The sequence below is a fragment of the Rattus norvegicus genome, chromosome 5 (assembly GCF_036323735.1).
Source record: "Rattus norvegicus strain BN/NHsdMcwi chromosome 5, GRCr8, whole genome shotgun sequence".
Taxonomy (NCBI): domain Eukaryota; kingdom Metazoa; phylum Chordata; class Mammalia; order Rodentia; family Muridae; genus Rattus; species Rattus norvegicus.
The window spans coordinates 81,950,371-81,975,112 of NC_086023.1; the positions used below are offsets into that span (position 1 = coordinate 81,950,371).

Genomic DNA, 24,742 nt, shown 5'->3' on the forward strand with positions numbered 1-24,742 from the left:
TAACCAGGTAGTAAATCAAAACGTGAAAAAAAAATCGTACCTTTTACGGTGACGCCCATAACTACAGACTGTAGTGAGTGAGAGGGGATTCCAAACAGCATGGGAAGGCTTCAAGGCTCACAGATTGAGGCATTTGGTTGCTGATAATCGGCCAGGGGACCAGTAGCACAAGAGATTAAGGAGCCCTCAGAGGACAGGTCGCGGTTGCTGGGTCGTGAGCACCTTGAAGCGTTTCTTGATGGTGATTTGATTCGGTGTCTTGAGTATTTGTCATCTGGGGAGAACCGAGCAGGATGGGCAGAGCAAGTCTGTCATCCATGGGGTCAAATTTCTTGAGAGTATAGGCGCGACTGCCCTGCGCGTTGAGGTAATACTGGAGAAACGTGATTGCCCCTCAGCAGAAAAGACGCCAGTACGTTTACCGCCAGCTGTGTTTGCTGGGAGTGCGCTGCCTCAATCATGTGCCTACTTTTCTTTATCTTTTAAAAAATTGTGTTTATGTGTAAGAATTTTAAAAATATGTTAGCTGTGTTTGCTGGGAGTGCGCTGCCTCAATCATGTGCCTACTTTTCTTTATCTTTTAAAAAATTGTGTTTATGTGTAAGAATTTTAAAAATATGTTAGTTCTTTGAGAATTACAACAAGTTTGATCATATTCACCCTCTGAACATCTCCCACATTTACCACCCCAACTCCTTACCCACCCGATTTTGTGTTTGCTGTTGTTATGACTTTGTCTTGTTTGTATTGTGTTTATACGCATGAAATTTAATTTGTGCTAGCCATATATGCCTGGATGTGTGACTTTTCACTAGAGCAGAGCTCTCCTATCAGGGGCTACAGTTTTAAAGAAAACTGACTCTCCCTCTCCGGTTGCCTAGCAACTGCCAATAGCTCCTCAGACAGGGACTAGGCTGTGTACACCTCCTCTTCCCATGTTGGCATTTGGTCTGGCTTGAGTGTGCACACGTGTTGTGCATGCTGTTACAACTGTTGTGAATTCACATGTGCAACTCCCTGTTCTGTCTGGAATTCACTATTTCCTTGGAGTCATCCACCACCTCTGACTCTCATACTCTTCCTGCCACCTCTCCCACAATAATCCCTGACCGGGCCTTGGGAGGAGGTGGTGTCCCATATAGATGTCCCACTTATGGTTGAGTTTCACAGTCTCTTATTCTCTCCAGTTGTAAGTCTCTATGTCTCCATCTACTGCAAATAGAAGCCTCTTTTGGTGAGGGAGGATGGAGAGATATGATCTATGGATTGACTGTTGGCAGTTAATTTAACACTTTGTCCATTTAACAGAATTAGAGTTGTAGGTTTCTTTCATACAGCTCATGACCAGTCTAGTCACAGGTTCTTGGCCCAACTATAGTACATAATTTTATTTTATGGAATGGGACAGATCCAATTAGAAAATGGTTGGTTACCCCAGTGTTCATGTCGCTGCTGCACAACTGTCTTGTTTCTAAGCCGTATAGTTAGCCTTGTTCTATTTCAACAGCCCAATCTAAGGCATCAGTGCCATGGCTGTGATGATAGGGTGCATTCTGACCTTTCATGAGCTGGTCGTAGGAGGTAAAAATGGCCATAGTTTGGAAAATACTTTGATAGACATCCTATCAGCACTTGATTGAACCCAGGGCTGTGTACTTGCTAAGCAAGCTCTGTCTCTGAACTATTAGCCCTGGTAGGTCTTAGAAAAGACACAGATTATATGAAGCAACCATTCTTAGTGTAGACATTTATGCAAGAGAAATGGAAGGGTGTCTCTGTGTACCCACTTATACAATAATACTCATGAAACATTACTTGTAGTTGTTCAAACTAGACATGGCCCAAAGTGCTGAATTGTGGAGAGCCAGGCCAATATAAGGCTTTCTCAGAGGCCCCTATAAAAGGACAAGGGGAAGTTCAGTTCTGTGTCCTTGTTCAGGAATGGCTGGTCTAAAGCTGGCGTCTGTGTCCCAGGGGAGTCAAACTTGCAGTTTCTGGGGACCCAACTCTTCCCTTGGGATATGGTTATCAGTCTTTTAAGCAGCTGCAAGTGGATTACTCAGTGCTCTCTTTGCCAGCATTGTCTGATTCACCTCTCTGCTGACCTTGGCCGCATCCTCTCTTACAAATAGTATATAGGAGGCTGTGTCCTTCATAATCCATTTGCTTGGTAGAAGTCATCAGCTTATGCAAGACCTCTGGTGCCAGTTGTTGCTTTATTTCTTCTTTATTTCTCATCCCCAGTCTTCCCACAGCTAACCTCAGGACTCCTATTTCTGTGGGTTTGCACCACTGAGTAACAAGTGAATGGATAGTTGAAGCATAGTGTGATTCCACACAGAGAAATGTTACTCAGCAACGAAAAGGAACGGACTGGCCAGACGTGCTGTCACATGCCTGTAATCTTAGCATACAGGAGGTAAAGGCTGGAGGATTGTGAGTTCAAAGCTAGCCCAGGCTATATAGAAACACCTTGTGCCGTAAACAATGAATGATAAAAAGGAGTGAACTGACGCTGTACATAAGGACACAGACGAACCTCAGAGTCACGGGCTTTGCTGCCTGAGAGCAGGCAGCCTAAAAGACCAGGTACTGAATGTCACTCGTGGGAATTTATTTTAAGATTTACTTTTAATTATGTGTATATTTGTGTGAGGGGGTATGTAAAGGTATCCATGGAGTTCAGAAGAAAGTGTTGGAGTCCCTGGAGCTAGAGTTATAGGTGGTCATAAGCCCGATCATGTGGGTGCTGGGAATCACACTCTGGTCCTCTGCTAAGCCATTGCTCCTGCTCCCATATGGACTTCTTGAAAGGTGAACCAGTTCACCATGACCAAAATCATCTGTGGCTTTCTGGGGGTAAGGGAAGCTACAAGGGGTTAGGAGTTCATGAAAAACTCTAGGAGCAATAGAGTCATTAATTCACTCTCTATACATGTCAAGAAATGTGTAAGTGTGCACTTTGAAGTGTGTGGTTCAATACGTGTCAGTCTGTTGCTATTTAACGACGGCCCAAAAGCAGGCAAACAGAAGCAGGCTTCCGAGGGCACATGCCTAGCAAACCCAGTTCCACATGCTGAACATTTGAGCTGCGTTATACCGCAAGTTAGATGATGTTCCCATTTCATAGGTGAACGAAGGAAGGAGAATGAAAGGACTGGTGGGGACTTTTCTGGGCTGCAGGCTGGTGGGAGCTGGACTTTATAGCTTTGTCCAGAGCATTTACAAGCTGTAACATACCCTGCTTCAGTTCTCAGCTGCCGCCGCTTCAGCTCTCTAAGGAGGTCTCTATATCTTCTGTTTGCTGAAGCCCTCCTTCCCATCACACACCTCTCCCTCCATTCAGAACCCCACCCTGGACTCATAACTGCCACCTGTGCATCGCCACTCAGCCGCCTTCCTTCTGTACCTGCAGACAGGAATGAATCAATTTGTAAACATCTCCAAGAGAATAGGGATAGGAGTCTGAATAACTGCCAAGGCTTTTTTGTGAAAGCAAGGGCTTGCTCGGCTCTTGGAACCCAGCCGCTGTCTGTTCTGTTCTTTTCTTTTCTTTCCTTTTCTTTTCTTCTCTTTTCTTTTCTTTTCAATAGGTGCTCCAAGTAGAGACAAGCGGATAGAACGAGGTCTGTCATTGGACGAGAAGGACGGATGGATGGGAAGTTTTAGAAAGTGTGCAGAGTGAGGAGGAAGGAGCTGAGAGAACATAGCAGCAGATGTTAAGATTCCTCTCTGCACATAGGTACAGGTTGTTATGACTATTTTTAAGGGATGGCTGTGTACAGGATTTTGTGCTGTCTAGATGGGCAAATTATATCTTATCAATTGTATCAGAGGTTATTGTGTGGTGTGTTCTTTCATGTGACGACTTAATTGAGTCCACAGTAAGAGAGGTCTCTATTTGAAACTGGCATGGCAGCATCCTGTCAAGGGAGCTGTGAGTGAGGATGGGTGGCTTAGCAAGGTGCCGCACTGGAACAGCTCACAGACTGCCTGGGTCAGAGAGTACTTGGGGGCAGTGTGGAGCCACTGAGATAAATTAGTGCTAGTTCCAATGGCCCACCAGAACTATCGAGAGAGCGACCTTCAAGGTACACGCAGCAATCCATCCTTTTTTTGTTTGTTTGTTTTTGTTTTTTGTTTTCCGGAGCTGAGGACCGAACCCAGGGCCTTGTGCTTGCTAGGCAAGCGCTCTACCACTGAGCTAAATCCCCAACCCCGCCCTTTTTTATTTTTAATACAACATCTTCATGGTTTCTGAGCTCTTCTTTTCTCTCACCCTGTTCCACCTCAATACAACTGGGTTTTTCACCATCTCTTATATTTTATCAGGTAAGGCAACCAGAGCCGGTGATAAGGCTTGAAAAACCCAAGAGCTGAGCCTTCCCTTGAGCTCTCTTCCCAGTGATAGAGCCAAACAGGGGCTCGGTGGCTACAGTAAGGAGTTACTTGTCTAGGTGAGGTGGCACACACCTGTAATCCCAGCACTTGGGAGGCAGAGGCAGGAGCATCACTGGAAGTTTGAGGCTAGCCTTGGTCTGTACAACAAGGTCCAGGCCAGTCTGGGCTGAGTAAAAAAACAAAAACAAACAAAACAAAACCAAAAAAATGGGAGGGTTATGCCAAGAAGCTGGGGTGGTTGAGATGCCTGCTATTCTAGCATTTAATAGGTAGAGATAAGATTGTGAGTTCAAGATGTGGGTTCAGAAGGGGAAAAATGGCAAAAGAAAGCAGGCCTGGTGTTTATCCCAGCACTCATGATACAGAGGCTGGAGAATTGTGAGTTCAGATTATGCAAAGAGGATGCCCACCAGATCTCCACGTAGGAGGAAGACTGACCTGACCACTTGAGACCCTTCTCCACCCAGTAGCTTCTGGTGAACTGGCCACTGAGCTCACTCTGAGGACATAGGGCTATACTATACAAGAAGTTGGAGGTGAAATTGGATTTCTGTCTTGTCTTCTTGTCCTGAAAAATCCAGCCACTCAGCACTGAGCTCTTGAAACTTGTCATGCAAAGCTTGAACGGCTGTGGCAAATGGTCATCACAGTTCAAGAGACCTGCTGGTCTCTGTCATACATGGGATGCACGCTGAGTGGCAAAGTTAGCAAACCCAGGGCAAGGCAGGCTTGTTAAGTCTGCACCGTACAAGCTATAAATGATGTCGTATAAAGCTATATTTCAAAAGATTTAGTTTTATGTTAACCTTTGCTGGCATTTTGCCTGAACGAATATATGTGCACCATGAGCTCGCAGGACACGGTGGAGTCTGGGAAGGGGTATTGGATCTTCTGGAACTGGAGTTACAGGCTAGAGTGAGCTGCTATGTGGGTGCTGTGGATTGAACCCTGGTCTGCCAGAAGAGCAGCAGAGCAGCCAAGGCTCTTAACTGCTGGGCTCTCTAGCCCCCTCATAGAAAGGTATTAAGCTTGTTATTGTATGTAAAAACACTTGAATTACTTTAAATGCTCCTAAATTGGTGATGCATTGTGAAGTAATTATTTTAATTTTGGAAGGGGGGAAGTTGCAACCTTGGTTTGTGTTGATGACTTGTGTCTGTGCCTCTCTCACTGGGAAATGCAGTTCTGAATTTCTTGGGTAGAGGGCTGGCTTTCTAGGGTGTACCCCAAGGTTTCTGGTGTTAGATTTAGATCCTATCAAAAGATATTAAGAGAGTGGAAGGTTCATCTGACCATTGTTTGCAGAGATGAGCCTCTTGGAAGAGCCTTTGAGGACGAGAGAGGTCATCGGAGTGGACCCCCAGGAGGGAAGCCTGGTGGCTGCAGAATTAAAAGGAGAAAGCTGGGCATTGCAGTTCATGCTTGTACTTGGGGAGCTGAAACGGGAGGTTCCCAAGTTCAAAACAAGCTTGGACTACATAGAAAATCAGCGGCCAGTCTGTGCTATGTAGAGACAAACAAGACAAGCAGGCCAACAAACCGGGCCAGGTGTGTGGTTCAGTCAGGGAGGCGATTGCTGATCACGCACTCAGACTCTTCATGAGCACTGTGACTCTTTATGAAGGGGCACCTACATAAAACCTTCCTGTGGCATCAAGAGTGGGCAGAGTCAGCCCTAGGAGGCGAGGTGGGCAGGGAGACACATGGATCCCTAGAGCTGGATAGCCAATCCATAGAGCTCAAATGACAAGCTAACATCTTGTTAACATCTTGACAAGACCCTGCTCAAAAACTAGAATGGTAGAGGACGTCATATGAGACACACATCCCTCTTACTCCCCCGACACCTCATACTGTCCACATAAAAATAATATAGAAACACCAATAGGCAAGCTGAAGAAAGGGAAGGAATACAGGGAAGGAGAGGGAGGAGCAGAAGAGACTCCATATGTACACTCACCCCTTGTCTTTGTCATCGGTGCTCCCCCTCCCTTGAAACTCACAGGCGATGAGGCTTGTGTGTTTATTTTACATAATGCACAAAGGGGAATCATTTAAGGTGAACTCCTAAGCTTCTAGGACAGGGCGGTCTGTCCTCAGCCAGTCATCACGTGTCCAGGTTCCCTGAATGAGATCTTGCTTAAGGGACATTGCTCTGAGTAAGGATCCCTGCAGCAGCCTGCTCCACTCTGCCCTGTGTGGAAGCAGGTTTTTTCCCCTTCCTGTTTAAATGATGGGTTATTATTATGGATCTGGAGAAAGATCTGAGGCTCCTGAACGTGGGTGTCACACAACCTTCCACTCAAAGCCGTTTAATGAAGAGCAAGCAGAAGAGCTATATTATATTAAATCTCTTTTGATTAAACAGCCAACGCCATGTTGGTGCCCTGAGCTGTTCAGAACCTTCTATATGCTGCAGTCAAAATTTTCAAAGGGTTGTTGTCCCAAGGCAGACCTACTTGCGTCCCATGTTGCTGCTGTTTTCTATAAACCTTGGTGTTTCCATCAGTAAAACACAGCTACGGTAGCTGCGAGGTGAGAGAGAAAACAAGATCTCGTAACTCCTTGGCATATAGGACATGTTCACCTGGTGGTGGTGACACATGCCTTTAATCCCAGCACTGGAAAATGCTCCATAAATACTCTCCTTCTGAGTTGACAGGCCCAAGTGCTCCTCCCAGGCTGCGCTTCAAGCTGGTTTTTTTTTTCCCCAAACGGGATGGCAGATGACGAACTTGTGACTCTGTATAAATCACAAGCACTTTTACTTGTGAGAGGCGCTTCCGCGAGCCACCGGCCAGCAGGCGAGCCACCATGTCAGAAGAGCTGGTTATGTGATCTTGTCCCGGTGAAGGAGGTGAGATGCCGTTCTCAGGGGCAGAACGATCAATCAGAAAACAACAAGGAATTAATGGGAGCTGTGCGGGATGTGTGTGCCCTGATGATTAACTCTTGGGAATTAAGAGTTCTGGAGATAGTACAACTGGCCAGCAGAGCTGGCTCATTGGAAAGGCTTTAGAAACACACTGCCAGGGAGCAGGGCCGTGCTACTCACAGCATGAGAATGTCCCCTCGCAGCCTCATTAAAACCCAGCATTGCCACTTTTCTCTATTATTGCTAAAATGAAGCCCGAAATTGCATAATGTCTAATTTCCCATGTTTCTGTTTTTTCCAAAAATTCATCAACAAACTGAACTTATTCGTTTTCGTTTTCTGCTTGTGTGTTAGTCTTTTCTTCTTTAAAGGTGCAATTTTTACCTATGGATTTATAATACACTTTGTGATATAAATGCATATTAACTCTTGACCATACATATGATTAGAGTGGTATTTGATGGCTAAGGTTTGCCGTTTTGTTTTTCAAAATAATCTAAACAGTTAGCAGCAGCCACCTATTCGTCTGATAAGCATTTACAGATGGCTTGTTGAAACTAAACGTCAGGCTCTGTGCCTGGCACTGGTGTCAGAAGAGGACAAAGCCCAAGCCTCTGTCCTCTAAGAGAAAGCAGTGCCACTCACACGCGTCCCTCATTTGCATAGTAGAGAAATCGGAAGCTTTCTGAACCCTGACACGCAGCACTGAAGGGACGGTAACTGGGAAAGATCTGGTCGCCTGACATGGCTACATGGTCTGTCTGGAGTATCACCTGTTTTATAAATAATGTTTTATTGGAATGTGACAATGTCCACCCACGCATGCAGTCCTGCTGCTTTTGTGCTGCATGACAGAGCAGAGTATCTGTGGCAAAGCCCCTAGACCCTGAAACAAACATAGCCTAGTCTTCTTGTGTGTGTGTGTGTGTGTGTGTAAGCCAGAGGTCAACATGGACTCGCTGACTCAGTCACTCCACCTTATTTTATTTTATTCGTGCAATACATATCCGTGTGCATAAAAGCCAAAGGAAGACACAGGGGATGTCTACCTCTATCATTGTCCACCTTATTCCTTTGAAACAGGATCTGTCATTGAAATGGAGAGCTCCTTCTTTTGACTGCACAATGAGTTTCCACCATCTACCTATATCTCTGCCCTCTGATGCTGGGGTTTCAGGCACACACAGCCGTGCATGGCATTTTGATTTTTTAAAATGTGGGTGCTAGGGATCAAACTCAGATCCTCACAGCCTCACAGCAAATGCTTTTACCCACTGAGCCATCTCCCCAAGCCAACAACCTTATTTTTTGAGGTATGGTCTCTCACTGTACCTGGAGTTCACCCATTCTCTAGGCTGGCCAGCAAGCCCTGGAAATGTTCCTTTCTCTCCAGCTCCGGGATTATAGGCTCGTGTGTCACTGTACCAAGTTTTTATGAGGGTCCTGATCAAACTCAAGTTGTTATACTTGTGCGGGCAACATTTTATCAATGGAGCCACCTTTACAGCCTGTTTGAAAGTGGCCCGAGCCAGAGAAAATACTTAATCAAAGCTGTACAAAAGTTTGGAACAACAAAAAAAAAAAGTTTGGAACAGAATCCAGACCGAACTTCAGGATTCTTGAACTCACATCTGTGTTTCCCACGTCCTTCTATTAAGATTGACTACGTACCCACTGCAGCATAGGCCTGCAGCAGCAAATTTGAAGATGACAGGGCTTGCAGATGTGCCCAGAGGGCCCATACGTACATCAAAGACATGGTGTAAAGAAATAACCATGTAGGAAAAAAAAGTATCAGTGGGGTGAGCATGGGAAAAAGTGAGCACTGTTCCTCCCTCTGCTAAGGTGGAAAGAGCTCCACATGCCTTCTTATTGACACCACCATGTCTTCTCCCTACATTTGGACTCTCCCACAGACAGCCACCTTCATCACAGCAGCTTCAAGGTTGAGTCACACCAACCTCAGCTTCAGGTATGGACAACATCTCTGTCCTGGGATAGCCAGGAGAGTTTTGCAGGATCTGCTAGGACAGAGTGGAATTCTGCCCCTGGATTGATTAAACCAGTGGGTCATCAGCCTACCATGTCACTGGAGTTAAACAGAACCAATCACCTGGAGCAGCAAATTGGCTAAATGGCCACATTTGGGTCATCGCTTTTTTTATAAGTAATTGGTGGGCTGGAGAGATGGCTCAGCTGTCATGGGCTGGGCTCACAACCCAAAATTATAAGTAATTGATGGTTACTATCGGGAGGTGTGTCTAGGCTAGAAGCCCCAGCCCCGTGAAACAAACAGGACCAGAATCTGGGAGATTCTTTCGATTATAAGTCAGATACAAATTTTGGGTTCTTCCGTGTCTCTAGTCAATTTCCTCTCTGTTTTGAATCTTCTAGCACTGGGATTCCCATTGTCAGTAGGCAACTCCAGCCAATAAGCTTGTTTTTCCAGGCAGCCATCGCCCCGCCCTCATCTGAACACTTGCCTCCCCCACATTCTCTCTGCCTGCTGGTGACACCAGCCTCCTCCATCTAGGAATGTAAATTTCAGAAAGCTGGAGTGCGAACAGCATGTCAGAGTAGAGCTGGCCAAGTTTCATGATGAATCCATATGACAGTGCAAGCCGATCAGTGCTTATTCAAACCCTCATTCAGTGCTTTCCATAGCAATGGTAAGCCTGTTGCTCTTGGTATTGTCTATCTCCAGCTTAATGATACGATGTTTCCACTTAGGGTCTTGATAGGCTCGCGCCTGTAGAAACAATGTCTTTCAGAGGAGACCGGCAACATATGTTGTGAGCCGAATGCACCAAAAAACATCTGGGACTAGGAGAGACACTGGGAAGGCCTGTTTGTACCTCATGTTTTCCAGAGATTCTCATTTTGGAAAGCAGTTTTTCACTCCCATTTGAATCTGCCTCCAGAGTTGGCATCTTACTGTGGCAGGGGGCTGCTGGGAAAAGGGAAATTAAGGGCTTACTGGTTTGGCTCCAACTTGGATCTCTAAAATCTGCTTCTCTGGAATTCCCTGTGGAGTTTTCTGGACGCCCAGATTCCAGTCTTCCTCCTTCATAAGACTCAGGTGGTAGATCTGGGAGAGGCAGTTTTGGGTTTTACAGAGGTCTCTAGTTCCAAAGGGCAGCCATGTTGCAGAATTATTAGCATGAAATATCCAGAAGCCAGAGCCCTTCTTTCACTTCAGGGTCTTTCTGTTTGTTGCCCATGGCTTCTTTCCACTAAGCCTCTAGGATCCCTGTTTCTGCGGGCTTATGTGGAACCATCTCTTTCTCTCTCTCTCTCTCTCTCTCTCTCTCTCTCTCTCTCTCTCTCTCACACACACACACACACACACACACACGCATTTGTGGGTCTCTGCATGCACATTCATATGGAGGCTAGATGTTGGGTGTCCTTCTTTATTGTGCCCCACCTTTTTTTTTGAGACAGGGTCTATCACTGACTAGACTAGGTGGCCAACTGTGGTCAGGGGTTCCCTGATCCCTGATTGCTCAATGTGACTTTTGTCAGGGGTTCATAGGCATCAGGAGTTATAGATGCACACCCGGTTGGGAATTTTAATACTGACTGATTGCTCACCAACCCCAGCTTTTATCAATGAGCTACCTTCCCTTCCCCTTGGGTGAGCGAGGTGAATTCAGTTATTACTGGGTTTTCTCTCCCAACCCTTCCATCTCCCATACCTGCCACAGGGTTCCATTTACTCACTCAGCTGCTGGCTCAGGCCCAACTGTGTCCAGTCTGATGTATTGGTGGGAGTGAGTGATGGAGCCCGCAGACCATTACTCAGGGGAGGATGATGGTGAGTCACGTTGAGAGGCTCCTTTCCCAGTCTGGCCACTCTGCCCCAGGATGTGCTTTGAGACAGAGACTAATAACACCCCTTGGACTTGTCTCTTAAAAATAGAGTCAGTGGATTCTGTGGCTGTGGGAAGAGAGGTCCTGGAGTTCCGTGCTCAGTCCAGATGGATGTAGTTCATTATAGGGCACTGGCTCCTGCTTTGCACGGCTGTCAGTGGTGAGTCCTAGGCAAATTGTATGCTTGGAAGAAGGCTTTTCAAGCTTACAGAACCCTTTAGGATGGGATCTACAGCAAGGACACAGTCTACCCCAAATTCATATACACACCAATGCAAAATATACCACTTAATTTCAGAGGGTTGTGAAAACCTGTGACAAAAGCCACAGGCTACTAACAAAGAATTTCTCGTCTATTTGTTCAATATATGTATATGTATTTGTATGTGTATGTACATGTGGATATGCATGTGTATATGTGTATATGTGTATATGTGTATATGTATATATGTGTATACGTATATATATATGTATATGTATATTATTTTTTTCTACATTTTGCCCTTTGTTCTCCAAAAACTGAAACTTTCATGTAGTTGCTTTCAGTCCTTATGGAATGTACTTTTTGGAGAGAAAAGTTCCACAGGTTTTCTCCATTTAGGGCGACTACAAAAAAGGGCTTGGGTATCAGAAGGCACATACATACTGCAAAGCCCACCAGCAAAAGGAGATGGATGGTAAATCATAGTCAACCCCAGAGCCACAATAGCTATTAAATACCCCTCCCTCCTTGCTGTGGGGGTTACATCCCTCCTTAATGCTACTTGCTATATGCCTTAAACTCATACGATTCTAAAACAAGCCTTGCAATCCCATACCCCTTAGGTGAGCGTTTCTAGTCCCTAACCTAAGAAATCTAACAGAAGCCAGCCTAAGACTTTCAGTTCCAAAACAAGATAAAACCTACCAAGGAGGAATGATTTTGCTGATTGTCTTCTTCTGGAGGTTGTTCTGTAAGTTGGTACCCTGTGAAGTAATAGAGAGAAGGCTGATGATGCAGGCGGTAGATGAATTTTGTAGAGCCCAGACACGCAGAGCAAGTTTATTGAAGCACACTGCAGGAGAGAGGCTGGCAGGTTCACAGAGGGGAGCACATCAGGAAAGGAGTGGGAGCTCCTTTATCACGGTTAAGAGGAAGGTACTTTGGTTTTTCTCCTGTGCCATCTGTGTGGATCACTCAGGAGGCAGGCTCAAGTTGTCGCACTAGCTTGTGAAGTAATAAATGTCACAGCCTGCTATTTTTTCAAAACTGCACTTTGGTAAGGCACCGTAGTACGACTCCAGATGTCTGCATATGACATCATACCTCACTGGGTGTCAGGCTCCAGGTAGTCATGACTGGATTGCTAAAGGGTAGGAGTTTTGCTTTTATGCTTTCTCTTTTGTCTCTGTAGTTAATATCTAATTACTATGACCACCCTGTGACCTTGAGGTGACAAGAGGAAAAATGAAAAGCTGACCCTGTGGAAGGAGGAACAGGAAGGTAGGGATGATTTCGGGAAGGGGTATATAGTCAGTACACCATTAGATCTTAAGGAAATGTAATTTGTTGTCCTTAAAGGAAGGGGCTATTGAGAAATACTTGAAGAGGTGGTGGCCTTGAGACAGGACAAAAAAAAAAGATTATCCATTCTATTTTTCTCTGCTTTAGATTGTGGATGTGACATGACTTGCTGTTTCAAGCTCCTGATAGCCTGACTTCCCCTCAGTAATGAATTGTAACCTGAAATTGTGAGCTAAAAATAAACTCTTCCTTCTCTAAGTTAATTTTTGTAGGGTATTTTATCACAACAACAAAACTAGAATCTGGGCGTGGTGTCACACACCTTCAGTCCCATCATTTAAGAGGCAGAGGCAGGTGGATCTTTGAATTTGAGGTCAACCTGGTCTACACAGCAGATTTCAGGTTGGCTGGGGCTATGTAGAGAAATCCTGTATTCAACAACAAACAACAGAAAAAGAAAAGAAGCTAGAACACCCACCCTAGGCAGCCCCCTGGGGGAGCGTCGCATGAGCCTGTGGTAGACTGTCTTCTTCCCTTCCTTCTAAGCAGCAGGACATCCCTGGGGGATCCCTGCTCTGATTGGGTCCCTCCAGAACCCATCTATCCCCACCATCTTACCAAAAGATAGAACTGAGCCCTGCCCTTCCCTATGGATCCTGGACTGAGTGTGTAAGTGACTTGGGCCTGGGGACAGTGCATTGCTTCCATAGGTGGCCACTTCTTGCCTCCGTAAGATCAAAACACAATTAGAGAGCCAACTGGGCATGTCTAGAAAAGTTCTACAACCGAATGCCTGTTTAGTCAGGCAGTTGCCTAACTTCCCACTTAGGAACCAAATGGGAGAAAAGAAAACCTTAAGAGATGGTGCCACATTAGTGACAGACTTGCCAGATAGACTTTCACTGTGTAGCCCTGGTTGCTCTGGAACTCACTCAGTAGACCAGGCCGGCCTCGAACTCAGAGATCTGCCTGACTCTGCCTCCTAAGTGCTGGGAATGTACTACCATACCCAGCTTGGGGAAGGGTATTTTACCGGCTACTAAGATCTGCCTCAAACCATTTGTCTGCCACAGATCTCCTAGAGTGGGCTATGATTAAAACTTGAAGAGCTCTCTATAGTTCTCTGTCACAAGCTGGGAAGTATCTTAACGCTTCATCCTTACAAGACTCCACAGACTAAAGGCGTCGTGCTACAACGCAGTCTTCATTTGGGATGTCAGTCACAAGTTCTGGGTCTCTAGGGTACCTACATGTCTGTGCCAGTTATCTATGAGTTCAGGTAATTTTCTGTGAACTCTTCTGCCTTTGGGTTCGATAATATGCTAGAATGAGACACACAACTAAGGAAATTTTTATATAATACTAGAGTTTAATATAAAAGGTATAAATGAACAAACAGGTTGAGGTAGCTAACATGAGGTCTGGAGTGGTTTTGGGCACAGGAACCCCAATCCCCATAGCATCAGGAGAGTAACACAAGGACACATTTACCCTCCTGAGATCTTCTATATCCCACTGTTTAGTATTCCTGTGTGAGTGTCTCTGTGTGTGTTGTGTGGATAGTGTATACTTTACCATCTGTGTATGTGGGTGCATATGTCTGTGTACACACTCACAGAAGCCGGAGGAGGACATCAGGCATCTCACTCTATCAGGATTCCTCAGTGATCCCGGAGTGATCTCACTGACGACCAGTGAGCCCCAATGATCCTTTCCTGCCACAACACCAGGGTTGCCGGAGACACAAGCATGGTGTGTCCACCAGCTTTCTCTACATCTCTGATGTGTGTGTGCTGCCCGTGGGTTTGTATTCAGTGTGTGTAGGTGAGGTGTGGGTGTCACAAGCCCAGGTCACCACCCCTGATGTTTACCTGGGTTCTGGGGATCAATTCAGGTTCCGCTTACAAAGCAAGTTCTTGACTGATTGAGCTGTCCCTCCAGCTCCATAAAGTGACTCTTCTGCATAACAAAGCCTCTCAGACCCTTAGGAATTTTCAAGGGATTTAGGAATCCCATGCCAAGAATCAGAGATTAGACAAAGACCAAATAGTATTTCTTATTATATACCACACTTGTTTCTCTGAATATTTATTGAGGAGATTCAGCCTTGCGGAATACAAATAGACTTGCCGGAATCATTTGAGATTGAAAGGGGCCTCATAAACCCGGGACTGTCTGAGCAAACTGAGAATGTGGCCCCCTGTGAAAGCAGTTTTGTTCCATCCAGGATGGTGTATACAGCAGTATCCTGTCCCCCTCCCACTCCCACCATGGTCCCGCTTTATCATGGTCTCCTGTAGTGAGATAAATTCATTTACCTTCTCCTCTTTGGAAGGTTATTAAATACTTGGCTGTGAGAGTCTGAGGACACGTGGAGAAATGAATGGACCTCTTTGACTCTCAGAATAGCTAGGAAAGGTTTGGTGCATCCAGACGTTTAGGTCTGTTGCCTTGGATAATCAGTGCTCCACCAAGGTGAGTCTTTCCCAGTAAGTTTTAGAAGTGCTGCTGTGGTTACTGGTCAAGTCTCACTGTACAATTCTGTTTTTTTATTCAATGAGTTCAGCCCAAGGAAAACATGTCCTTCTCTCTGGAGTGAGATTGAAGCAGGTGCTCCCTCTTGGTAGATTGGACAGGAAGGACAGCAGGCTTGCAGTCCTAGGGAGCACATGCTACAGTGGATGCTGGGTGTTGATTTTCTCCCACAGGTGTGCAGGAAGGACCAGCATCCCCGGGCAGCTTACTCTCTAGAAAGCTCCTTAAGTGCCACAGCTGGTATAGTTTAGTCACTTCTGCTGTAACAAGATATATATGGTAAGGCTACTATGTTTCATAAAACTGTACAATTAAAAATGACAGAGCTTTGGGGGAAATGGATTTGGGGCATATTGAAAAGGAAAGGTAAGAGGGTTGAGTGGGTAGTTTAGTGGTAAAGTACATGTTTAGAATGAAAGGCAATCTCTAACACACACAAACACACACACACATACACACAGAGGGAGAGACAGAGACAGAGACAGATAGAAAGAGAGAGTCAGAGAGACAGAGAAAGAGAGGTGGGAGGGTATCTCAGGGTTTTACTGCTGTAAAGAGACACGTAACCAAGGTAACTCTTATAAAGGTAAGCATTTAATTGGGGCTGGCTTAGAGTTTCAAAGGTTCATTCAGCTCATTATCATTATGTGGGAAGCATGGCAGTGTGCAGGTGTTGAAGTAGCTGAGAGTTCTACATCTTGGTCTTAAGACAGCCAGGAAAGGACTGTCTTCCACAGGCAGCCAGGATGACAGTCTGAATCAAACTCTGCAGTGACACACTTCCTTAAGAAGGCTACACCTCCTCCAATTTGCTCACACCTCGAATAGTGCCATTTCTCATGGGCTAAGCATATTCAAACCATCACAGAGGGATTGTAAAATCGGTAGTCATTTTACATATCCGGTGATTAAGAAATACATAAACACCATAGGAAATATGGTTCTTTGGTTTGGAGAAGATTCGAAATCTGCCTGTCCCAGAAAGAAGTGGAGTGAGGAGAGTTGCCTGAAGTCAGGATGGCAGCTGTCACATCAGGTGTAGACAGATGTGGCTCCTAACACACATGGAGAGCCGAGGCAGTGGGCAGAGTTTCACAGTGTGTTCATCCGAGTGGCAGGTACTTCAGATGATGTCAGGTTTCACTGGATCATGACCCCAAAAGACAGAAATGTGGGGAGAAAGTCTCTCTCCTTTCTCCATTTCAGGCCAGTCCTCTGCAGAGCTCCACATCTTCTGGGTGACGTGGGTGAGCTTCATGCATGCCCCACACTCCAGACCCTTGGCAAGATGAGCCGTAGACTCTCTTGTCCGTTGTCACACAAATGATGAGCTGTGCTGCTTTGTCTGTCCAATCAATCTGAATCAAAATACTTCTAATCAAACTTTGGCTACTCTTCTCTCCTCCAGGACTCTGAACTTTGGGGGCCACCATTAATCCGAGGCACCATCAGCTGACTTTCTTTTGCCCACTCAGCATCTCACCAACCGCTCCCCTCCCTTCTCACCCTTCTTTCTTCCTAGTTGTGTTTATTTCTGTCCCTGAAGGGAAGGCAGGGTTTGCTAATGCTTCAGATGCCAACGGCCTCATGCTTGAGACAGTCACCCTTTGCAACAGTCCTTCTGCCTTCTTCTCCCATCCTGTTTGCAAAGTGTGCTTGGTGTAAAGGTTGCCACTATCTAGATTTTTTTTTTTTTGACTTGACATGGCACACCTCATGCAGCAGCATTCTGCTTTTCCTTAATGGGTCTCATGGGTGAAATCACACAGAGGCAAAGACATCTGCAGTGTGCTCAAATTGTCCTCCAGTTTATTAATGGCATTAGAACAAATTTGCATATACAAGCCAGAATGTATCATAGATGTTTAATTAAGACATTCTGGACATCGGAGGTAAACTCAACTCCTTTACTTGCAGGGTCTCAGGATTGAGGTAGGCTTTTGTTTTGTTTTGTTTTGTTTTGTTTTGTTTTGTTTTGTTGCTATTGACCTAGTGCCTTTCTATGCAGTCTAGGCTTTCTGGAGATCACAGTGTAGCTGAGGCTGGCCTCAAACTGGGACTCTTTCTGCCTCAGACTCCCAAGTATCAGCAGTACAGGCATGCTAGGACTTTCACATTTCTAAAGAAAGATGGAAGGGAGTATTTGATATTCTCGGAAGCGCATGAGATTCTGATCCTTTCCTGTCCTTATCTGTGTCTTCGTAGAAGCTGTTTACCACACAGCTAGAGATCAACTACACATCCATAAAAGCCACAGACACTCACGGTATGAAAGGAGTTTTAAAACAACTCGATCCAACACCTTCATGTTTCAAAAGAACAAAAGGGGCACTGTTGACCCCAGGTTCCTCTGGGCAGACTCAGGTCCCAATTCAAAGTGGAAAATCTCAGAGCTGCACTCAGGGTGTGGTGCTGTGTGGACTCCAGTGAACCACAAACCCAAGATAGGTGGAGCCATAGTCTGAGAGGCAGAAGGATGTGATTGGTGGCCTCTTGAATGGCCCCAGTCTTCTATTCTAAAACCAGTATGGTTGGGGTGTTACTCAGCAGGAGAGTACTTTCTTAGCAAGCCCGAGGTCCTCCATTCTACCCCAGCACCCACAAAAACAAGTCAAAATACATATCCAAACAAAAGCCCTACCGACAACCAACTGCTGCTGTCTCATCTAAAGCAGAGGCAGCTTTGTGCCCAGGGAAGGCAGACTCTGCCTCTCCCATTTGGTTATTTTTTGCCTCTGTCTCAGTCAGTGATGTAGAGTATAAATGAGCAGACTACACACTCTAAAGTGATGCTCCTCAGGGAGTTTTTAATCTATCCAAGACCCAGACAGACACAGCAGGGAAAAGTGAAAATATCTCTGCTTCATTAGGGGAATTTTATAGCTTGCTTAAGGTTGCCATGGTGACCAGCAGACAGTAGCTATTTGTAGATGCAGGACCTGAGGAAGATTTCAGGTAAGGGACAGGGAGAGGTCTATTGACAATAAGCTATGTAGGTACCAGATCGCTCAGTGTATGTTAATTTGACTTAATACAAATACTTGTGAGTAGCTGGTATCCTACTGTTTTATTTAGAACTGAGTGTACTGAGGCTCAGAGGTACTAACTGAAAAGTCACAAAACTCATCAGGGTTTGGGCCTATGTGATTCTGGAGCTTTCATGTGTGGGACTTCGTAAGATATGAGGAAGCACAAGCTGGCCCAAATGGTGCTAGCCCTAAGAAGTTGCACACACATAGGACTCCCCTAAAAAAACACCACAAGAAGGAGAGTCTCAGAATTACAACCTTATTAGGATCCCACCGATGCCAGGATGCAGCGCATCTGGACTGTAACCATCACCATGCAGAGAAAGAAGTCATGGCCAAGGGACTTGGGTCAAGGGTTGAGGGTCCTTCCTTATCAGTTGAAGCAGCTGGTTGGTATGGGCTTTTTGCTTGAAACAGAATCAGAAGCAGGGGGTTGAACACAAGTCTTCAATCGGGAATGTTTGGGCAGAGAGGCAGGGGATAATTTTTATGTCAGAAGGAAGGAAGGGTGCATTGTGACTATTCCCGTATAATACTCCCTTTCCAATTATCTGTGGTCAACTGAACTCTAGAAATATTCCACGGGGAGAAAAATCCAGAAATAAAGGATTCATACACTTTAAATCACACAGCAGTGTGTGTAGTTTGATGAGTTCTCATACTGTCTCAATTCAAAATGCAGTAGAGAGTAGCTGACCCCAGGTCACAGTGCCTGTCTCAGGGTTTTATTGCTGTGAAGAGACACCATGACCATGACAACACTTATAAAGAAAAGCATTTAATTGGGGTTGGCTTACCGTTTCAATGGTTTAGTACATTATCTTCAGGGTAAGACGCATGATGGCATCCAGGCAGATGTGGTGCTGCAGAAGCCAAGAGTCTACATCTTGATCCACAGGCGGCAGCAGGAGAATATGTGTCATACTGGGCATAACTTGAGCATGTCAAAGACTGCCTCCACGTGACACACTTCCTCCAGCAGGGCCACACACACTCCACTAAGGTCACATCTCTCAGAGGTGCCACTTCCTATTGTAAAATAATGTGAATTATATTTATCCCAGGCTAGCTTCAAATGAATGAGACCCAAACTATGATTGATTGATTGATTGATTGATTTACTTACTTACTTATTTATTTATTAGGCTCTGCACAATTACCAGGGGATTATCCCTAATCAGATTTTCTAACAATAGACTGGCTACTTCCCCACCTCTGTTCCCTAAGTACTTGCTGTTTGGATCTTCCTGGATCAGGAATCTGGAGTCCTGAGGAGGTATTTCACTTGGGCTCATGCTGCTGGTGCACCATGACTCATGGATACCTCCTGTTTTCTTCCTCTTCTCCTCCTACACACTCATTCTCTCTCTCTCTCTCTCCTTTATCCTTCTAGGTCCCTACCTACAACCCCAAGCCTAGTAACTCAAACTCCACCTCTCTCTATTCTCATCAGTAATTGGTTGTAGCCATTTTTATTTAACCAATGGTTTTAAATTGGGGAGTAAGGTTTGCACAACAAAGGCTGGTACACATGGGAATTTGCTCATCTTGGGGCAACCAGACCTTGGGGTACAGAATTAAATATATGACTACAAGCAGCACCAGCCCAGCCCCCAACACTCTATGCTAAAACATTCAAACACATGAAACTATGGGGCCATTCCTATTCAAATCACCACAGTGCCTAGAGCCTGTCTTCACATCATCTTAATCATGGTGCATTGTGTCATCTCATACCATCTCAGAAGGACAAGGTCAGTGTGTTGGCTGGGCTTACGCCAACCTTGACCCAAGCTAGAGTCATCCAAAAGGAGGGAACCTTGATTGAGAAGATGCCTCCATAAGATCTGGCTACATGCATTTTCTCAGTGATTAATGGGTGAGGACTCAGCCCATTGTGGGTGATGTCATCCCTGGGCTGGGGGTTCTGGGTTCCATAAGAAAGCAGGATGAGTAAGCCATGAAGAGCAATGCTGAGAGTAAGCAGTGTCCCGTCATGTCCTGTGCATCAGCTCCTGCCTCCAGGTTCCTGACCTGTTTGAGTTCCCATTCTAGCTTCTTTCAATAGCAGACTACAGTGTGGAAGTATAAGCCAAAATAAACCTTTTCCTCCTCAAGTTGCTTTGGCCATGGTGTTTCATCATAGTAAAGGCAATCCTAAAAAGAAAGACAGTATGAAAATATATTTTGGAAGGGACAGAGTTATTTGCCTAACCTCTATTATGTATTAAGATTACTATTTCATTACTAGTTACTTCTGTTAATCTCTTATTATGCCTAATTTATAAATAGACTTCTGTTACAAGAATTTAGAGGGAAAAGAACCATAAAGTCCACTATTACATAAAGTTTTGGGCAACCACTGTGGGACTTGTAATGTGTCACCCACAGATAAGAGGAATCTGCTGTGTTTGCCCAGACACTGTACTGGGTGACTGGAGTTTAATTCCCTGAGTGGAAACCCAGGACAAAACACATACCTCAGAATTATCTCACACCAAATTGGTCCGGGCATTTGTGAACCAATTCCATAGTGCCACATGTTGGATGCTGCTCTCTGAGGAAAGTTTATGGCCACTCCTCTGCAGCTGGTTAATAGACACTGAAGGTGGAAAAAGCCTGAGACCCCTACAAAGATCCAGAGAACCTGGTGTGTGATGAGAGCTTCTGTACCCCAAGGGTGCAGGATCCAGTAAGCAAAGCATGACACCCTCGTGGGAAGCTCTGCCTCGTGAGTACACTGTTTGAAAAGGCAGCAAATTCAGGGCGTCTCAAGACTTTTAGCAGTCAAAGGAGAAATCCCTTTCCTCCGCTCCCACTGTTTTGCACTGCTGATGCCAAATGTGGATAGAATATTTCCTCTCATTTGTCTGCCATTGTTTTGGGATGCCACCTGCATGTCCTATTCATTGTTCATCAATAAGACCCTCTCCTGGAAGTTAGTGCCTACAGGTGAAAGGTTCTGCCCCACAGGATTCCCACCTCCCCAATCGAGTACCAGTAATCCTTAGTTACCCCAGATCCTCTGACACAGCTCTGAATGGGTTTTGGCTCAATGTTTCATACAGACTCATATGGGAAAGGCTTGTTCTTGCGGTAGCACTACCACATAGTATCTAGAACCTGTGGGTGTAGGGCCTTGTGGAGGTCCTTAAGCGGGCATAACTTTTGAGACAGGGTCTCGCTACATAGCTCTGGCTAGAATTCTGGGATTCTCTATGTAGACAAGGCTGGCTTTGGCCTCACAGAGATCGCCTGTCACTGCTGCCTGGGTGCTGGAATTACTGGAATGAAAGACCTTTGTTATCACATCTGGCTTCATCTTAATGAGTTTGTAACGTGTATTCAGTGACATCAGGCACACATACTGTTCTTGTAGCATTAAGCTCCAGAACTTTTTGTTTTGATGATGTTGGAGATTGTTTTATTTTGCGTGGATGAGTGATTTGCCTGTATGTGTGAACATGGTCTGTATGCATGCCTCGTGCTAGAAGAGGCAAGAGGGCATTGGATTCTTTGGGAGTGGAGTTACAGACGATTGTGAACTGCGAAGTGGGTCCTAGGAGCTGAACCTGGATCCCCTACAAGGACGTGCTAGCTAGTTTTATGTCAACTTGACCCATGCTAGAGTCATTAGAGAGGAGGGAGGCTCAATTCAGAAAATAATTCCATAAGATTGGCCTATAGTTGAGCTTGTAGAGCATTTTCCTAACTAGTGATTGATGTGAAAATGCCCAGCTCAGTGGTTCTCAATCTTCCCATTGCTGTGACTCGTTACCAGTTCCTCGTGCTGTGGAGACCCCCAACCGTAACTTCACGGTCATCACTGCATTAGAACTATAATTTTGTTTTTGTTATGAAACATAATGTAAAATCAGTGTTTTCTGATAGTCATAAGCTGACCCTGACCCCTAAATGGGTTGTGACCCACGGATTGAGAAACAATGGTCTAGCCCACTGTGAGTGATACTACGCTGGGCTGGTGGTGGGCTCTATAAGTAGGCTGAGCAAGCCATGAGGAGCACTCCTCCATGGCCTCTGCATCAGTTCCTGCCACGTTGGAGTTCCTGTCTTGGCTTCTTTCAGTGATGGTCTACAACGTGGAAATGTAAGCCAAACAAACCCTTTCCTCCCCAAATTTTTGGCCATGGTATTTCATCTCAGCAATAAAAACCCTAAGACAGGCGTCAAGTGCTCTTAACTGCCGAGACATCTTTCCAGCCCCTAACATCCAGGGTATTTTCATGATGAACAGTAAGATCCCATTCCTCTTTCCCCACAGATCCAGGAGACAGTCGTTCTCTTCTCCGTCTGCCTGAGTTTGGCCACGTGTACAAGTAAAGTATTTCCTCTTTTGTGACTGACTTATTTCACTTAGCACACAGTCCTTATGCTTCCTCCAAATTGCAGCATGGATCAAAATTGCCTTCCTTCTAACATTGACTAACATTCTGTTCTCAGCCCACACCATGTTTTGTTTACTTACGGATCGATTCCACTCATTGGCTACAATCAATCATGCTGCTGGTACCTGACCCAAGCCTGGTCTACTCACCACTTTAAAACCAATTCTTGGGAAGTGATGGTGGGAAGCAGGTTTATTTAAGGGTCATCCTGGAAGATGGAGAGGTTCTGTCCTGGAGGACTCAGGCATAAAGGGCTTTTATGGGAAAAGAAAGACAGAGCAGAGGGCAGTGGACAGGAAGGCCATGCCTCCTCTTTTCTTTTTCTGTCTATTCCTTGTCAGATCATTCTCTGACCTCAACTCTCTGGGACTAGTTCCCATGTGTGCCTTCTTAAAACTGTTAAGTTAGTTTTCTGTAGGATAAACCTACAGAAATTTACGGGCCCCATTAGCTGATATGTAGAACTAAAGACCAAGGGTTGCATCATACACGCTGTTCTTTGTTTTACGGTTCCCAGATGTTCTGGCTTCTGTAAAGATTATTTAGCAATCAATGACCTTGCACTTTAGGTTGCAGCTCCTCCTTAGATGTTAGAATGCTGGCTCAGAGGAGAGGAAGTAGTTAAGAGTCACGAGTTTGGAAGGACATGATAGGTGTCAGCACACAAGAACTGTGTGACTCACTGGGCTGCCGAGTGTCCCCAGGTCTCCCTGCCAAAACCTACAGCAAGATCACTGTCACCAGCTGGAATAACAGAACAAGATAGACAGGCTCTCTTCCTGTGAGGCACGAGTGGACCTAGTTCAACCTGAAGGAACACTGCATGGTGTGGCTCATAAAGCACCCGTGGCATGTCCTGAGCTGGACTCCAGCAATGGGTGTTGTTAGTATAGCTGTGGCTGGCTTGGGTGATGGCAGCCATCTTCTGCCAACATGCTGGGAATTATTAGTTACTTTTCTCAGTGTTAGGATCAAATGGCTGAGACAAGAAACAACTCAGGGGGAGGGGAGATTTATTTCACTTACAGGCACACACAGTCAAATAAATAATAAACTCTGTGTAATATAATAAATAATAAAATGTATGTCATAATGAAAATGCATGCTGGGCATGGTGGTGCATGAATTATGTCCAAGTACTCAGTAGGCAGAAAGAGGTGAGTGGATGTCTCTGAATTTGAGGCCAATCTGGTTTACACAGAGATAATGAGACCCTGTCAAAAATTTTACAATCTCTCTCTCTCTCTCTCTCTCTCTCTCTCTCTCTCTCGTTCATATGTGGGTGTGCACATGCCACAGCATTTGTGTGGAGGTCAGAGGACAACTCTGGGAGTCTGTTGTCTGCTTCCACCACTGAGGGGATGAAACTCAGTTCTCAGGCTTGTCCTAGTCCTTGCTGTGTCATCTCATTGACTCATGACTGAGTACTTTTCTATGGTTACAATAAGCCACATTCATTTATCCACTTGTTTGTCAGTGGACATTTGTGTCATTTTTTCCTCAATCATCTCTTTTAGTTTTTCTTCCACCTCTACAGTGCATGTTATGCCTGAGTATATTGTGTTTTCTGGGAACACAAACATTGGTCAATCTTCCTAAAAAGCATTGCCTGGATTTAAAGGTCCTAGAGACTAGTCATGTCCTGGTTATTATGCTGTTTCCAACCTGAATCAAGTGAAAAAGCTTCGAATCACCAAACTGCTCTCACCTTCCAGGACAGAGGGATTTCTAGAAAAAAATATCTTGGCGTTACTTTATGTTCTCAGCATTTCACAGACTCTAAGAGGTCACCTGATCCTTTCCAAAGCCCACAGGAATCCTGCAGAAGAGTGCAGCTGGCCTGAGATGTCAGTCTGCGGCTTGACAAGAGGCAGGCATCCCATTTGGCAGTCAACAGGAATGTGACTGTGGACAAATTACTTAACGTGCTGAGCTTCCGTTTGGACATAATCAAATGAGACTGTTACTTCATAGCACTTCTGAACTTACTGGCAGGAGTCATTCCAGAACGTGGCACAGTGCAAATGCAAGCCCCAATTCCTACCTTGCCTGCCCTGTCCCCTGGGAACGGAAGGAAGGCCTGGCACATGATAGTGGTGACCTCTGAAGAAGCCACAGA

The 24,742-nt window shown here is 45.3% G+C and overlaps 1 pseudogene; it reads right to left on the reverse strand.

The window, feature by feature from the left end:
• On the reverse strand, positions 1 to 1,595 carry LOC108351093 (H/ACA ribonucleoprotein complex subunit 3 pseudogene; annotated as a pseudogene).
• Between the last annotated feature and the right edge of the window lie 23,147 nt (positions 1,596 to 24,742).